Genomic DNA, 19,184 nt, shown 5'->3' on the forward strand with positions numbered 1-19,184 from the left:
TTTCTTTTCGTATGAATTCTGAGCAGCGCTGTGTCTTAAATGTTTTCCTCGGCCACCCATAAGGATGTCAAGCCTGGGTGTCGCAATTCTGATTTCCATCGCAGAGAAGTAAAAAAAAAGTGATAAAATGTGAGTAAGAGGGGCTATGCCAACCTTCTCATTGTATGACACGTCCACGGTGGCGTTTGGCAGAATTGTGGTGAAATTTGGTGCCAATGTGACATCATTAGTCCACCTTGCAGCTCACATGAACTTCTGAGCTGTGGCCTTCTCTTCGCATATGTCGACACCTTGCTGTTTGAAGTGTCGGCGAGCCCGACGGAGACGTCGCAGGGCTCCACGCTTTTGCAGCATTACAGGGGAAGGGTGTATGCACTTTTCACCCTAATTTCAAACTTATCATTAGCAATTGGAGACGATTAGGGGGTTTCAAAAAAGTGATCCGTTAATTTTTTGCGCAGTATATGTTACGCTTCAAAGTCAATGCGATATACATACAAAGAAACTGGTATAGGCATGCAGAGATATATAAACAGCAACAGGCAGAATACAGCGCTGCGGTCGGCAACGCCTATACAAAAAAAGTCTGACGCAGTTATTAGATCGGTTACTGCCGCTACAATGGCGGGTTGTCAGGATTTAAGTGAGTTTGAGAGTGGTGTTACAGTCGGAGCACGAACGATAGACACAGCATCTCCGAGATAGCGATGAAGTTGGGATTTTCCCTTATGACCATTTCACGTGCATACCGTGAACATCAGGAATCCGGTGAAACATCAAATCTCCAACATCGCTGAGGGCGGTAAAAGATCCTGTAAGGACGGGACCAATGACAACTGAAGAAAATCGTTCAACGTGATGGAAGTGCAACTCTTCCGCAAATTGCTTCAGATTTCAGTGCCGGCCCATCAACATGTGTCACCGTGCGAACTATTCAACGAAACGTCATCGATATGGGCATTCGGAGCCGAAGGTCCACTCGTATATTCTTGATGACTGCACGATACAAAGCTTTACGCCTCGTCTGGTCCCGTCAACACCGACATTGGACTGTTGATAACTGGAAACATGCTGCCTGGTCGGACGAGTCTCGTTTCAAGTTGTCTCGAACGAATTGACGTGTATGAGTATGGAGACAACCTCATGAATCCATGGACCCTGCATTCCAGCAAGGGACTGGTCAAGCTGGTGGAGGCTCTGTAATGGTGTGGGGCATGTGCAGCTGGTGTACTGTTTCTCCTGGGTGGACTTGGGTTTAAAAAAATGTAAACTAAATATTACGATAAATTTTATAAATAATGACAAGTACGCCAAATAAGAAGATAGAACTGCAATGCACATGTTATTCCATGGACTCTTGCACTTATACGCATGAGCTATCTTTCCTTTGTCTTTCACTTATCTGCTTGGATTCGTACCTAAGAGGACGTTCTTGTGTAAAGCTCATCTTGCTGTACCAGCTGATAATGTAAGTTGTACTTAAAACTCGGGCAAATGCCGGGATGGTTCCTTTGAAAGGGGACGGCCGATTTCCTTCCAAATCCTTCCCTAACCCCAGCTTGCGCTCCAATGACCTATTTGTCGACGGGACGTTAAGCACTAACCACCACCACCACCACCACTTAAAACTCGAAAAATATAATGATTATTTTGTCAAAAGAATTTGTGTACATGGTCAGTCAATTGGTAGTCTGATACCTGGATTTTGTTAAGTATATATGGGCCTTAACAAAGAATTTTCATTGTTAGGCGCTGTCTTAGAAAAATCTTTAGCATTTTTCTTTTAGCTCATCAAGTAGACGTACCGTCGGTCAGGCAATTTATTTTAGATCCCACGAGACCGGAGGCAGCTACTAATAATTTAAAAATTTTACTTACAGATTTCTTTATATAACGAGATAACATCCCAGGCAGAAAAGGTCTGGTCACAGGATTCCAGTTCCATTATAGGATTTGATTTGCAGATGCTACTCTTGTTGTATTGGGGCATAGAGACGAAACCACGAGTTTAAGTTACCAGTTGCAGTAGTGTACATCGAACAGACTTGCAAATATTCTCTGGTGCAATATGCACGCGACTTCTCACGAGCCTGGAATAATATCTGTAGTGTTGGGTAAATAAAAAAAAGGACAATTAATTATCGACGATTACGTAACTATCCTGAGAACTGAGCTAGTTTACTGAGTGCTTATAAACGTCGGGCAAAATTAAACAACATGTTACACTGTTAATAATATTCCTACATTAGTTATATCTCTGATACGTCTAGATACGACTTTCACATCTGACATGTACCTGCAGCCATTCATGTCCATTGTGCATTCCGACGAACCTGGGCAATTCTAGCAGGACAATGCGACACCTCACACGTCCAGAATTGCTACAGAGTGGCTCCAGGAACACTCTTCTGAGTTTAAACACTTCCACTGGCCACCAGACTCCCCAGACAGGAACATTACTGAACATATCAGGGATACCTAGAAAAGTACTGTTCATAAGAGATCTCCACTGCCTCGTACTCTTACGGATTTATGGACAGCCCTGCAGGATTCATGGTGTCATTTCCCTCCAGCACTACTTCAGACATTACTCGAGTCCTCGCCACGTTGCGCTGAGGCACCTCTGCGTGCTCGCGAGAGGCCCTCCATGATATCATGTAGGTGTACCAGTGTCTTTGCTGTTTTTTCGGTGTGTATGCCTATTTATGTTGCATATTGTGATACTCACAAACTTTCTCATGAAAAATGGAGAAGTCTCGTTTTTAGGTGAGCAGTGTGTATAGAAGCTTTTGGCAAAGTAACGCGCCGGTCGGCAGGTATAGAGCGCTTTGGCACAGTGGCAGCTGGTAAGGGAATAGCGGCGTGGCGCTGCGGGGCCTGGGGAGCTGAGGTGGGCTGGTGGCCACAGCCGTGGCGAGCGTAATGGCTGCAATCAATTAGGGCCGCGGATTTATCCCGGCCGATCGCCGGGTTATTAGTTTACCTGCGCGGCCACCGTGGGCGCGCCGGACACACCGCACGTGACGAATGCCCCCACTCGGCCGCGTCGCCCACGAGGCCGTTCCCTCTCGTGTTCCCGGTAGCGCTGCGCCAGCCAGCACACACACTAGTGGCCTGCTGAGAAGCTACAGGTTGACTCAGCCAACAACACCGCCGAAAGTTCGTGTTTCTGCACCACTTGCAATTTCCTCACAGGAGACTATGGCTGGCGGAGATGTCTGAACCGTACATTTATTGACAGAGAGTATATAGTTCAGATACAGCATACATGATCGCTTATAAATGACCGAATCTCACTTTTAAGATTGAATGATGACAACACGTCGTGAAGGGGTGCTGCTTTTTTTAATTAGAAAAATATTTAAAAGGAAGCTTGAAACCTTGTCTAGAGAAATCCTATAAAGGAATCAAAATCAAATGGCTCCAAGCACTATGAGTCTTACATCTGACGTCATCAGTCCCCTAGACTTAGAACTACTTAAACCTAACTAACCTAAGGACGTCACACACACATACATGCCCCAGGCAGGATTCGAACCTTTGACCGTAGCAGCAGCGCGGTACTGGACTGAAGCGCCTAGAACCGCTCGGCCACAGCGGCTGTCTCTATAAAGGAATCAAACCGGAAATGTGTATAAGGATCGCGCAACGAGAAAAGCTAGTACAGAGGGAACAATAAGGAAGAAATCATATCGAAACCAGAAGGGAAACAAATGGAAATGGGGCAGTGGCCGATTGTCTTCCTCTTCTTTTCGTAATCCGGGCTTCTGCTCCATCACTGATGGCCGTGCTGTCAACGAGACGAACTCTTATCTTCCTCCGTTCTTTCAGTAGCGACCCAACGTTACTAATCAAAGCGAAATAACTGCATTCAGTTTCTTTTCCCATCAGCTAATTTAAATATAAAAAACGACGTGACTTGAAGTTGGTAATAACTTGTGAATAACGATCATCGATTGAACTATCTACAATCCCATTTTATTATAGAATTAGCCCTAATAGTTAACGTAAATTCACAGGAATACTATCAATTGTTAACATACGTTGGATCTTCACGCATGCTGGTTCTCACGTGGACTTTATAAGCACTTAAAAATCAATTACACAACATTGACACATGTGCTTCTAGTTTGCATATGTAGACCATAATTCATACAACAAAGGTAACCTAAAGGAATGGGGTGTGTATATATGTTCGTCTACAGGCACATTCAGAGGAGACAAGGTTCATACAGATGACTACAAATTGCAACCTGCTATCAAACTATGAGAAAAGCACGCCTACTTCAAGATACAGAATGACATTCATCAATGGAACGGCTCAGAGGAAAGATACTATCCAGACTGATGGCTTGTGGCGTTTGAAATCAGTCGACTTCGAGCACAATTATAACAAAAATGGCGTAGTCTTCAGTAACCAGATAATTCCATCAAACTGCCTGGAAGAATATCCATATGGATATACATTATGCGGAGAAAACTGGTGAGAAAACTGGTGAGAAATAAAGCAAAATCGCTAGTAAGGGGTAAAGCTGGAATAAATTTTTAGCGCAGACTGAACATGATGTATATGGCAGACAAGACATGGCTTTCAAAATATCAAGACACTTAAATAGATATGAGAAACATGTAGCAAACACAAATGTAATAACACAGGAACAATGTTCAGAGCATCACAACAATCTGTGCTAGCCGTTATGAAAATGCAGTTATGTTACCACAGTTTTAATTACCTTACAACAAATGGAAGATGTAACTAAAAATAGAAAAATGCGATAAAACGCCCAGGAATCTCACGGGATTAATCAGGAATGATTAAACACAGTAGCTAAATGCTTAAGGTTAGAATTTTACATATGATGAGTACCTGCTCCGCAAACACTAATATTCCAGGAGATTGGCTTACAGAAAAAAAGTGCTGTCTGTTTTGAAAAAAAGGGGATCGCAACAAAACTTATAATTAGGAAGGTATGCGTACGTTAAACACCGTCCACAAAATGTATTCGTTTGTATGATTGTTACAGGTGTTGCTTCTAGAAGGACAAACCTGCTTCATAAGATTATCATGCAACGATAATATATTAACTGTAGGACAAATAATTCAGGAAAGAGGAAATTTTAATTTACCAACCTATCTTGCTTTCATAAATTTTGAAAAGGCATTTTAAAGTGTGGATAGAGAGAGAGGCTGTGGGAAATTATGGCAAAACGTAGGTACCCAATTCACTTAATAAACGGCATTAAGAGTCTGTGTAATGGAACTTACAGTATACTTGATGCCCCCAATTGCACAGCGGAAAATATTTTCATAAACTAAGGGTGTACTTCAAGTACTTTATCGGCTACTCTTAGAAAATGCTATCCAAAAATGGGAAGAAAGAGCGCCAGAAAGAATCCATATAAACAAGAATAAATATGTAAATAGTCTTCACGGGTTTGCCGCCGGATCACGTTGTGCGAATTCCACAATATTTTCTCGGAGCAACTGTCCGAAATCTTCAGGTGGTTCAACCTTGCTGGTGGCTAGGTACGACTGACGCTATCCGCACGTCGACGCCCCGTTTACAGAACACGCGCGCGATGAATGCGCAGCCGCGGAAATCGCAATGATTTGCCACATTCAAACTCCCTCTGCCGAAAATTGCAGAGCGGCTCTCCTGCTCGTGCGCTGTACGCTGCGTTTGTCAACGGTGCGGCCAGACGTTACTCACCAACGGCCGTACCAAGCCAATGTTATGACGTGCCTGTTATCGAAGAATCTTGATCTTAGAGTCGTGATTTAATAGCAGCCGGAAAAGCTTGAGGAGTCACAAGAATAAATATATTAACAAGCTATTGTATTCTGGAAACATTATTTTAATCGTTAATTCTGAAGATTTATAAAAATCAAATCTGTTAAACTTAATTGGGAAATATTATAATTTTAAGATAGCAGTAAATAAAAGTAAGACAATGGGAAATCGCCAGCACGAAGCAAAATAGATACTGCAGATCAGTTATAGGAGCAGTTACAGTATTTCAATTACATTACTTTTAACAAAGATAGGGAAGTAGATATTAAATTACAGAGATTTGAGAGTATATGTGGCACCAAAACCAGAACATTAAAACATAGACGTAGAGACACAAAAATGAAATTCTATAAGGTGATGGCTGTACCTTTTCTACCGTGTGGCAGTGAAAGCTGGCTTACAAAAAGAAAAGATTCTAGCCATGTTGTGGGTGCTGAAAAGAAATTTTTACGAGGAGTTAAGGATTTCACTCAGTTGGAAAGGATTCCTAAGGAACCACTGGACAAAAACTGAAAATTTTTGCGGTAAATCATCAAACAGAAGAACATAAACAAAACTGGAAAGAACACCTGGAACGAATGGATGAAACAAGGATTCCAGAGACGGCCTTACAATACAAATCCAAAGGAAAGAGGGACATAGGGCAATCAAGTAAAAGGTGGACCTGAGGCGAGAGAGGGCCGATAGACCTAATCTGTGAAATACTGCAGAAGAAGAACAAGAGGAAGAAGAACAATAACAAGAAGAAGTAGTTTGCAGTCTCTGTCGATAGTGCTGACGGAACGATACACGTCAAATTTTGTGACATTAGCAACGCAACAAAGTAGAGAGCGTTGGTCGGCAAGTGACTGGAAAGAGAGATCTATTTCATTGTTTTTAGTATGAAAGTGTTTGTCAAAACCAACATATAATTCCTTAATATGACTCTTAGTCGTCTTAGACTGACTGTTTGATTTAATATTCAGCCCTATTAACATCAAAAATTACCAGACTGGTCGACTGCATTTGGGGACTAACATTATGCTCGGCGGTACCACCCTGCTGAGCGCTCTACGGTGAGACTGGAGGACTGCGCTGGCTGTGCTAGAGCGGACTGCCCGCTGCCGTGGTTTACGGCAGTCGCTGCGGACAGCTCTGTTTTTTCCACACTGCGTTCGCTCGTTAGAGACTGATTACGTTGGCGAGTTGCCGTTTCTTTAGGTGTAACGTCCATTCCTCTGGCTCGGTGGCAAACGGACTTACTCCCTTTATACCACAGCTGCTGTTGTTGACATTTCCCCACATTCGTCTGATCAGAAATCTCTATGTTCTTTCGACCACACTTCATTGTCCCCCAATACATCTAGATTGAACCTTTACATTTTCCTTTTCTTAAGGTTTCCTAGATTCCCTACGATGTTCAATCTCCTGACATGCCATACTCCGATTTGTGGAATGTCACCAATTCGTCCGTTATTCAACCGTTTTCTCATGATTACGCCCCCCTTGCCTGTATTCTCCTGAGATCCGAATAGGGGACTAATCCGGAATATTTTGCCAATGGAGAGATGATCATAACACTTTTTCGGCTACAGACCACGAGTCCTGTGGATACACATAATTAGATTTTAATGCAGTTGTTTTGCATTGCCTTCTGCTTTCACATGCCGATGGCCATTTCTGATTATTCCGCCTTTTAGAGGCAGTTCACAGTCCAAGGGCAAGAGATTTCCCTGAAGCTCTGTCAGCTTCTCCGGCTTTTACAAGGACGTTGGCTGATTTACGGGTGACTCATTACACCAGAAGTATTCGGCCCATACTACTGACGATCTTTACATAAAATTTAGGCAGTGGCTGGATTAGAACCGAGGACCAAGCAGAGGAGGGAGTGGAAGAATTTTAGTCCGCTGGTACAGCCGAAAAAAAATTGTTCAACAGTAAAGGTCAGCTGGTATCACAAATGCGAGGGTATTTCCTGGAGGTATACAAAACCATACGACAGTAAAAGAAGCGCCATTGGAAATGATCAAAGAAGAAACTGGAATAATTTAAATCCGGTGTTATAGGAGACTTTTAATAATTTATGTCCACAACTGATTCATATGTGTCATTAACTTGCCGCTAGTAGAAGGAATGAATTGTGTCCATGCTTCTCGCTATTTCTGTCTTCTGTATTTGGCTCACCTTTCAATGCCGGAACACATAACCATAACTCTGTGGTATGGAGGAGACGATTCAGTATGATCGCTAGCTCCATACACGTGGGCAGATTTCTTAGCTCATTGGTGCAGGAAGTCTTTGTGCAGTACTAGATTGGCGGTAGCGACATAGATTACAACCTGCCATGCGTGAAGTATTCGTAAGCATCGTTTCACTACCTTATTTCATTTTGGCAGGCTAATCTGCTATACTTAAGAGCTTTGTTAGAGATGGATCGAGAAGTGCAATATTCGTTTTTTGTGAACGAGAGACTTATATTAATACTGCTGTGTGTCACACTGTGTAGTGTTAAATATTTTGTAAAGGAGCTTCAACAACAGAATGCACTGTTTCTCGGCGAATCCCGATGATAAAATCTTCTCGGGTTGACAACCGATTCACTGCGTCGTTCTTCGGCAACGATGCAGCAAGTTTCTGATTTGCCATCTTCAGGCGATGTATCGAGTTCGCTCTGAGCACTATGGGACTTAACAGCTGTGGTCATCAGTCCCCTAGAATTTAGAACTACTTAAACCTAACTAACCTAAGGACAACACAAACATCCATGCCCGAGGCAAGATTCGAACCTGCGTCCGTAGCGGTCGCGCGGTTCCAGACTGAAGCGCCTAGAACCGCTCGGCCACCCCGGCCGGCTGTAGGCATAAGAATGCTGTCCCTGTTGGTCCTGTGGGGTATAAAAGAACCTTACCTATACGAATTGTCCTTGGGTGATGTGTTGATGATATCCTGTGTCTGCTGCGTGGCGGGTCAGGACAACGTGTTGTTTGCCCGTGGTGTGGTTCGTGGTCCAGGCTACGAACGAGCCAGTTAAGGGACAGGCCCACCTTCTCATAGAAGGATCTCACGATGATCCTGAATCTGCCCTTCAGGAGCGGGGTGCCTGCGTCAAATGGTTCAAATGGCTCTGAGCACTACGGGACTCAACATCTTAGGTCGTAAGTCCCCTAGAACTTAGAACTACTTAAACCTAACTAACCTAAGGACATCACACACACCCATGCCCGAGGCAGGATTCAAACCTGCGATCGTAGCAGTCCCGAGGGTTCCGGACTGGAGCGCCAGAACCGCACGGCCAGCCGCCTGTGTCCTCGTGCAGCAGGCGAGTGGAATATTCCCTCGGAAGACGTAGAGCGGTCTTCAGAGCTTGCTTCTGGAATCTTTGCAGCGTTGACATGAGCAAATCGGCAGCCTTTCCCCATACCACAGCTGTGCATTCTAACACTGGTCAGACCAGTGTTAGGTATAGCGTGATGCAGTGCTGCGGCGACGGTGTCGATTGCGGGTTCAGTAGCGAGTAAAGAGCACTTCTGACGTCTCGGAAATGAGGCCCCCAGAAGGGTGTTCGGTCTAGGGTAACACCTAGGTACTTCGCCGTCATGCTCCATAGGACAGGCACTCCCATGATTTCGAAGAGATCTGGCGGCAGCATTCTTTGGGTGAAGATCACTGTCTGGTTCTTCGCTGAGTTGAATTTCAACCGTCACTTTGTTGAACACGAACCCAGGGCGTCGCACCTGAGTTGTAGATCGCATTGCATCTTGTGCGCGTTCTTGCTGCGGGTGTACAGCGCTGTGTCATCGGCGTGGAGAGCCAATTACGACGCGCGCCACTTGCGGTGTGTCGGCAGTGCACAGTGAGTACAACAAGGGGCCAAGCACCGACTCCTGTGGCATCCCACCACGTATCTGTCGGTCTGTGTACGTACCATTGTCTGTTCTGACGTGGAAGGTTCGCTCCGCTAGATAGGATATGAGGAGGACTGCGTGTAATGTTGGTATCCTGAGTACAAGGAGATTCTACACTAGATCGTCGTGGCAGACGCAATCGAACACTCTGAACACATCGTGGAACATTGCCCCAAGGTATTCTCTTGCTCCCAGCGCTCTCATCGCCGGCTCTATCAGTCTAAGGAGGTGGTGACAGGTAGAGTGACCGCTACGAAAACCAAACTGCTCGTCTGAAGTAACACCCTTCTGGGCTACATGCTCCATCAGCCTTTTTGCGTACAGCTTCTCTTAAACTTTCTAGAGGGACGGGAACACGCTGACGGGTCGTTAGCTAGTGATCTGAGGTGGATCTTTGCCGGTCTTCTGAATAGCCACAACTTCAGCGTGTGTCCACGCTGCCGGGTAGCTGCCTGTGCAAAGTATCCCGTTGAACACGTCAGCTAAATGCTGGTGTGCTCCTTCAGCTCTTAGTTGTTCATTCCGTCGCTGCCTTCTGCTTCCCTGGTGTTCAGGGAACGGAGTTGCATTGCAGATTCTGCCTCTGTAACCAGCTCGATTTCGTCTTCTTAATTCCTAGCTGCTAGGAAGATAGAGAGTTGCCTGTCGATCCGTCGGCCATGTGCCTCCTCAACGACGTCGGCCACTGGCGTAAAATTTGCGGCAAATGCATCGCCCAGTACGCTGGATTTTGCATCTGGCTCACTGAAGTAGTCGTTGCCGACTTGTAGCGGTGGTACGTACTGTCAGTGCCCGCTGGAGGTGCATCACGACTCTCCGGGCGCTGCCGTCGTCTGAGTTGAGCGTGGACACAAAGTCTACCCACTCTCTGTTGCTATGTTCTTCTAGTGCTGCATTTATCTCCCGTCGCATGCGGCTGACACAGCGTTTGGAGTCGCGCTGGCGAGTGAATTGCCATTCACGGAACAGTCAGTTCTTCTCGGTGATAACTGCCAGGATATGTGGCGGTAATTGCCGCGAGAAGTCTCGTGATCGCTGCGGTCGTCTCGGGATGGCTGAGTTTGCTGCTTGTAGTATCCTTCGGTTGCAGAAAGCTAGGCCTGCGTCAGCCTCGACCACTTCGGTGTTAGCTGCGCCGGCCGGAATGGCCGAGGGGTTCAAGGCACTACAGTCTGGAACCGCGCGACCGCTACGGTAGCAGGTTCGAATCCTTCCTCGGGCATGGATGTGTGTCCTTAGGTTAGTTAGGTTTAAGTAGTTCTAAGTTCTAGGGGACTGATGACCACAGCAGTTAAGTCCCATAGTGCTCAGAGCCATTTGAACCATTTGTTAGCTGCGTCTTGTAGAGACTCTGGTACTTCCGCTTGGAAACGATCGCAGTCCAAGTTTGTGTAACTTGGGCACAGATCTGGAAGGGAGGTGCCGATCACGTCCAATTCATAGATGACTGGAACATGTTCGGATTATAGGACGTTCCGCGTTTCGGCGTATGTGATTTGTCCGATGCCCTTCAGTACTTCAGTAGTGTGAAATTGATCACATCCGATTGGGCTCGGGCAGAGAAATGCGTGGGGTCAAACGGCCCAAGGCACACTGCGCCGTTCGCCGTGACCACTGGTGTTGGTGAGGTGGGAGTTCCCTCCAGGGTTTTTCACATTGAAATCTCCGACAGCGAAAAGTCGTCCCTCAACTGACTGCAGAGAATTGACATCTGCCCTGTGTATCGGTCTATCGGGTTGCCGATATACCGACATGAACAGAATCTTCCCAGCAGTGGTGTTAACGGCCACACCCGTGGCCTACAACATGTCAAGCTCCGGCAGGTAAACTCGATGATGTCGCAGCGACCTCTTGACGTAGATCTTAGTGCTGCCCTTGTGAGTAGCAGCAGTATTTCGCTGCTGGCACGTCCACCCCGGGTTTGAGGAATGTTTCCTGCACCAGGCAGATGTTAACATCCTCATACTGTAGGAATTGGCGAAATTCGCCCAGCTGCGGACACCGTCCACATTGAACGTGCATACGGTCAACCCATGGATATGGAAATTTGGAAATTTGTGGTTAGTTCCTATGGGACCAAATTGCTGAGGTCATCGGTCCCTAGGCTTACACAATGCTTGATTTAACTTCAAATTACGCCAAGGACAACACAAACACCCACGTCCGCGAGAGGGCTCGAACTTCCGACGTGGCGGAGCCGCGTGAACCGTGACAAGGCGCCCCTGGACATCGCGGCGCCCCGCACGGCCATCGATATGGGTATTATTCATCTTGTCCCTGGGTTTTGAAGGCGTTAGCATGGAGGGTCGTCGTTCTTGCTACTACGACTACTGGAAATTTTGCGTATAAGCTGCCTCAGTGCTCTAGTGCTCGCAAAATGTACGGTGTTTGCTCGCGTCCGTTGCGGCGGCTGCGACGTTCTTCGGCTCTAGGGTGTTGTCCGCTGGCTGCTGCGCGTTGCTCCGCCTGACGTCCGCGCCTCCCTCCTGCGTCCTGTTGCGCAGTTGGCGGCGCAGACGTGTTGTTTGGGGATGGCGCTTTCCCCCTGGCGGCGTCTGCAAGGCTGCGTCCCGGCTGGACACGTCTGGCTGTTGTCTTGCGGCGGAAGGCATTGCAGCTCCCGTAGCTTGCAACATGTGGCCCCCAGAGTAGCAGCAAGTCGGCGGGTCTTCGTTCTTCTTGCTGCACTCCCTGGTCTGTTGCAGTCCATCGACTCCGCGCAAACCCTGGCATGTGGCAGTACCGTGCCACATGGTCCATGCCTTGGCAGGAGCAGCACTGAGCATTCGTACCTTTTGTACGAAACAGCTCAACTTTTACCGAAAAGTTCGCGACCTCTTCCACCTTTAAAATTTTGGGAGTTTCGATGTTGCCAGCTAGGACAACCACGAACAGAGACATGTTTGTATGTCCTAGGCGACTTCATCAGGCCTGCGGAGCGGACTGGAAAACCTTCAGCATCGTGCCCCTGCTTCAGGAAATACGGTTCCATTTTCAGCTGCTTCTGTCACCATACCGGTTCGCAGTCTCAACATCAGCCGGTCGTTCTTGCGGGAGCTCAACCGCTCTAGCAGTGTGCTTCCGGTCGGGAGTGATGAGGCCGTCTTCATCGAGTTGACGCGGGCATGCGCCACCTCTCCTCTTCGCCCTCTTCTTCTGCTGCTTCGGCCTGCTGAGCTAGATGTGGAAGGATTTCTCTAGGAATACGGCATTGCACATCCCTTGCGAGATTCGGGACACCTGCATGTCCTCACCCGGAATGGGCGGTTTCATCCCACCTTCCTCCGGTGCGGCTGCTCCTGTCGCATCTGTCGCGGTCGCGGCCGGTGCGGCTGTTACACCCTCGTGTCGCTGCTGCTGTCGCATCCAGCGCGGCTGTGGCCGGTGCCGCTGGCTGATGCCCATCACTCCACAGGCAGCAATTTGCGTGGCGGCGGTGGTCGCCGTGCAGGTGTCACTGCTTGATGTGTGCGTGGCCTTCAAAGTGATGAGATTCTCTTCGGCTGTGGAGCGGTACAGGCTTCCTCCCGTGCAGAGACGGTGCGTGGCAACTACACAACGTTCGGCTTTGGCAGCCCTGGCCGCCATAGCCGCTCGATTGTTCAGAGCGGTGTTCACCAAAATGGCGGGATTCGAGGGCTGGGAGTGGGGAGGCGACGCTGGCAAGAAAGTTTCCGTTAAGCACCGAGCCCCCACAAGCCTCGTGTCGCAAATGCGACGTCCTTCTTCTGGCATCTCAGGCGCGGGTTTGTGTGGTCCCTTGAACACGACACTCTGCTTTCCGTGAAAGCGCAACTCTCCAACTCTTTTCTGAAAGAGAACGAGACGCTCACGGCCATCAAACCGAAATATCCCTACACTGTCTACACACAGAGGTGGTAGCCAGGACGAGGTGTCTTCTTCCCGCAGAAAGAGAAAAAGCGGTGGCTGCCTAGAGTCTGGGGAGTTTTCGGCGGAAACGCCGGCAAGCACTCGCGGGTGCTTCCATGTATTATCCCTTTCGCGACGCAGCACTGTGAGAATCACAGCTTATTCGCGACTGTCGCAGAGCGATTATCCTCTGGGAGCTACCCCGAAGTGATCCGCAGAGGTAATGAGCTGGCTGAAACGGATAACAACAAGCACAAAAGGTGCTGGACAACATGTCCTATTGCATTTATATTTTATCACCAGCAGTAGTCTTTTTCTATACAAAATACAACATGACTAGAGAATGAATTCAAATGGTTGTAATGGCTCCAAGCACTATGGGACTTAACATCTGAGGTCATCACGTCCCCTGGACTTGGAACAACGTAAACCTTACTAACCTAAGGACATCACACACATCCATGCCCGAGGCAGGATTCTAGCCTGCGACCGTAACAGCCGCGTGGTTCCGGACTGAAGCACCTAGAACCGCTCGGCCACAGTGACCGGCCGAGAATGAATAAAGCTAAGCTCATATGAAAGACGCTGTGGTATTTCCGTGTATTCTCTATATTTCTGATAAGGCTTTTCCATTTGTAAATTGCGAGTTGCATCTGAGATCGTCACCATGTTAGCACTGGCGTGTTTATAAGTACCTCGCCTCATACTACTAGACTTTAAATTGCTGTTTTCACACCTGTCACAGTTTTAAAAGGGTGGTTCCATCAATACGGTCCATGTAAGGGTCGATACCTTTCGATTTTTGTCGATACCCTTACTAAAATTCGATAATAACTACCTAGTTCCTGCAACTACTGCGTCACTGGCTATTTGTAGAAGATCCCAGATAGGGCAGTTCTGCGCCAACATTCGGGGAATCCTCTGTCAGCCTAAGCGCTTAGGAGATATTGTAGAGGCTGTTCGGTGGGTAACGAGTGGCCGAAAGTGACAGTCGGGCTGAGACGCAGAGGCGTAGAATGTTATCATAGTTGAGGAGGTACTAGTTCGACCGAAATTAGGAGAAGTATCGTGAATAGAGGATGTGTTTATGTACATGTGGAAGAAGTTTTGCGAATTTACAGGGTGTTACAAAAAAGGTACGGCCAAACTTTCAGGAAACATTCCTCACACACAAAGAAAGAAAATATGTTATGTGGACATGTGTCCGGAAACGCTTACTTTCCATGTAAGAGCTCATTACTTCTCTTCAAATCACATTAATCATGGAATGGAAACACACAGCAACAGAACGTACCAGCGTGACTTCAAACACTTTGTTGCAGGAAATGTTCAAAATGTCCTCCGTTAGCGAGAATACACGCATCCACCCTCCGTCGCATGGAATCCGTGATGCGCTGATGCAGCCCTGGAGAATGGCCGTCCACAATACGAGCACGAAGAGTCTCTATATTTGGTACAGGGGTTTCGTAGACAAGAGCGTTAAAATGCCCCCATAAATGAAAGTCAAGAGGGTTGAGATCAGGAGAATGTGGAGGCCATGGAATTGGTCCGCCTCTACCAATCCATCGGTCACCGAATCTGTTGTTGAGTAGCGTACGAACACTTCGACTGAAATGTGCAGGAGCTCCATCGTGCATGAACCACACGTTGTGTCGTACTTGTAATGGCACATGTTCTAGCAGCACAGGTAGGGTATCCCGTATGAAATCATGATAACGTGATCCATTGAGCGTAGGTGGAAGAACATGGGGCCCAAGCAAGACATCACCAACAATGCCTGCCCAAACTGTGTCAACACAAGTACCGAATTCAACATTACCTTCCTTCAATTGGGCCAACTGGCGGTGAATCGAGGAAGTACAGTACATACTTACGAAACTGAAACGAGCTCTAACATGGAAATTAAGTGTTTCCGGACACATGTCCATATAACATCTTTTCTTTATTTGTGTGTGAGGAATGTTTCCTGAAAGTTTGGCCGTACCTTTTTGTAACACCCTGTATAAGCGAAACATCGGAAGTCATACGTGAGTGGCAGTCACTGATGCCACATGGCAATTAGAATACAGTAAACGTTACCGTCAACATCACTAGATACCTGAAGAAGTTATATAACTTTCCAAAGAAGATAGGCCTATCTAACTGTAAATTACATTGTGAATATTTTGTTGTGGCTCTACAGAATGAGTGATGTGAGACAGTGTCCGACTGACTAGGGATCATAAACATGTTTCAAGGATGAAAAAATTTTTAAAGTGTTTGAGTTCTAGCATTCTAAAACTGCCGTTAAGCACAGATCCCTACTGGGTCGGTCTGGGCATGTGGTAAAAACTCAATAGCCGCCTGTCTAACTGAGTCCTCACGCTTGTCGTATGTGAAAAATCGTTTAGTTGTATTTCTTCGCTGTGTGAATAGTGCTTGCTATGCCTCTGGCAACTTTGAGACTGGTGAAAGTTCAAGGCAGATCTGTCAAGGAGCCAATATTAGGTACCCCGTGACGTGGCGCGGACTCTTACGTTCCCCGAACGTGCGCCGGTCCTCTGAGATTCCGCGGCAGTATTCGCCATTGATTCCCGCGGACGGAGAGGACCAAATTATTTCAGCGCGGGGCCGAACTGCTCCGAAACTTGGGCGCCGCGGCGGGCGCGACGTCTGCGCGTCTTTATTCCGAGGTGCAATTCTATGGACAGAAGTTGAGTAACTCCCGTATGAAATCCGTGCTCTCCAACTCGGGCCAGTTCCTCTGTAATCCTCGGAGTGTGTGACGTCATATCGCGGGAGGCCGGCTTCACAGCGGGGAGAACTCGAGCAAATGTACTTTGAATACGGAGAGTTTGCGGAGCGCCGCTTTTATCTGGCGAGCTCACTCGACTTAATAACTGCGGCCCCAGGCGGGGGCGGCCCAACTGCTAACGGCCGGTGGCGGTGCAGCGCTGGAGTCTCCGGAGACACTTGCTCCACCACCGCTGTCCGATGCGGGCTGCGAGTACGACCATCTCGGTGATTGGAGGGACTGTTCTTGTGATGAGAAAATTTCCGCTGACCGTTTCGTAACATTACGTTGTTTTGAGAAGTCTGGTAAGAAAAACAAGAAACAAATGTTTATTTCGTAAACAACTCATCTTACTTCTCGACGTATCTTCATCTACATCCATACACCACAAGTCACCTGACGGTGTATGGCGGGGGGTACTTTGAGTACCTCTAGCGGTTCTACCTTCTATTCCAGTCTAGTATTGTTCGTGGAAAGAAAGATTGTCGGCATGCCTCTGTGTGGGCTCTAATCTTTCTGATTTTATCCTCATGGTCTCTTCGTGAGATATACGTAGGAGGGAGCAATATACTGCTTGACTCCTCGGTGAAGGTATGTTCTCGAAACTTCAACAAAAGCTCTTACCGAGCTACTGAGCGTCTCTCCTGCAGAGTCTTCCACTGGAGTTTATCTATCATCTCCATAACGCTTTCGCGATTACTAAATGATTCTGTAACGAAGGGCGCTGCTCCCCGTTGGATCTTCTCTATCTTTTCTATCAATCCTATCTGGTACGGATCCCACACTACTGAGCAGTATTCAAGCAGTGGGCGAACAAGCGTACTGTATCCTACTTCCTTTGTTTTCGGATTGCATTTCCTTAGGATTCTTCCAATGACTCTCAGTCTGGCATCTGCTTTACCGACGATCAACTTTATATGATCATTCCATTTTGAATCACTCCTAATGCCTACTCCCAGATAATTTATGGAATTAACTGCTTCCAGTTTCTGACCTGCGATATTGTAGCTAAATGATAAATGAACTTTCTTTCTGTGTATTCGCAGCACATTACACTTGTCTACATTGAGATTCAATTGCCATTCCCTGCACAATACGTCAATTCGCTGCAGATCCTCCTGCATTTAAGTACAATTTTCCGTTGTTACAACCTCTTGATATACTACAGAATCATCCGCAAAAGCCTCAGTGAACTTACGATGTCATCCACAAGGTCATTTATGTATATTGTGAACAGCAACGGTCCTACGACACTCCCCTGCGGCACACCTGAAATCACTCTTACTTCGGAAGACTTCTCTCCATTGAGAATGACATGCTGTGCTCTGTTATCTATGAACTCTTCAGTCCAACACACAATTAGTCTGATAGTCCATATGCTCTTACTTTGTTCATTAAAAAACTGTGAGGAACTGTATCGAACGCCTTGCGGAAGTCAAGAAACACAGTATCTACCTGGAAACCTGTGTCTATGGCCCTCTGAGTCTCGTGGACGAGTAGCGCGAACTGGGTTTCACACGATCGTCTTTTACGAAACCCATGCTGATTCCTACAGTGGTCTTTCAGCAGGATCATGAGTCATCCCACACATCGGCGATAACAATGGCAAAGTGCAAAATTAGGCTTTGAACTGGTTCCTCATCCACACTGTTCGCCAGACGTAGCCACAAGTTACTTCTTCCTGTTCCGTAATATGAACCTTTGGATCGCTAAGAAGAAATTTTGGTCAAAGGAGGAAGTGACAACTGCAGTCAACCAGTATTTTGCAGAGTTTGACAGAACCTATTTTTACGGTGGGATGAGAAAGCTGGAGGAGCGCTGGACGAAATGTATATCCCTCAAAGGAGAGTACTTTATCGCGAGCCATCCTCGGTCTGTTTTTCAGCCAATGTAAGTTTGAAATGATCCAACAATGAAGTATATACGGTTGAGTTATGGTTCTGTCTTTATCCAAGAAATATAGAAGGATTATTCCCTGGGAATCCCAAAAGAATCAATGGCCATCACTTAACCAACTGACAAAATGACCTTTGTCTTCTTTCCTGCACTTTCACAAGCCTTTGTCCAATGTTCTGACAGACATTTTGACTCCGGTGTGTAATCACGGATATAGATTTCATCAACAATTACAAATCGTTGCAAAACGTCTTGCGGATGTCGATTAAAGGTAGCCAGACTTTTTGTCAAAATGTCGTGCCATCAATATTCTAGTAAAACGTGTATAGCAGAAGTAGCCACATAGCTTAGTTACAACAACTAGCGGTCGTCTCATGGCTCGCTGTCTTTCCGAAGTATCACCCCCGCTGGACATCGGTGACGTGAATCTACAACTTGTCTCTAATCTTTCGTATCCCCTTTAAGCTTCCTACAGTTTCAGAAAATTACTAACGTTCTCACTTAATACCCTCCGTTTCCCTTAATTAGTGTAAGTTTTCTTTGTAGCTCATTATTAGCACTTAGATTTTTAGGGATCTGTACCTCAACTGGTAAAAATGAAAACCCTCGGTTTGTCTGTCTGTCGAAAACGTTTTTCTCAGCATCGGGCACAAGTATCAAGTTAAAAGTTAGCCATTCGCTAAAGTCTACGATCCCTTGGCAATGTCAAACGCTTAAGCTTCTAAGTCAATGAAGGCAAATGGTACGGCCATCCACGTCACTTATTTAGATACTTGCAAACGCACTCATCAAAACCTGAAGCGTACTTGGCCTAGCGTCAGGAAATTTTCCAAGAAACAAAGTTTCACGGTATAAGTGAGTGGAAAACATCCCAAAATTTTTAATCACTAATTATGTCATATGAATTTTTTTTTCATTCTTGTCCAACTGTCAGTCAGTACGTTTATTAAGACCCCTTTTTCTCAGGAA

Source organism: Schistocerca americana, chromosome 2, assembly GCF_021461395.2.
Source record: "Schistocerca americana isolate TAMUIC-IGC-003095 chromosome 2, iqSchAmer2.1, whole genome shotgun sequence".
In the NCBI taxonomy this organism is placed as follows: Eukaryota; Metazoa; Arthropoda; class Insecta; order Orthoptera; family Acrididae; genus Schistocerca; species Schistocerca americana.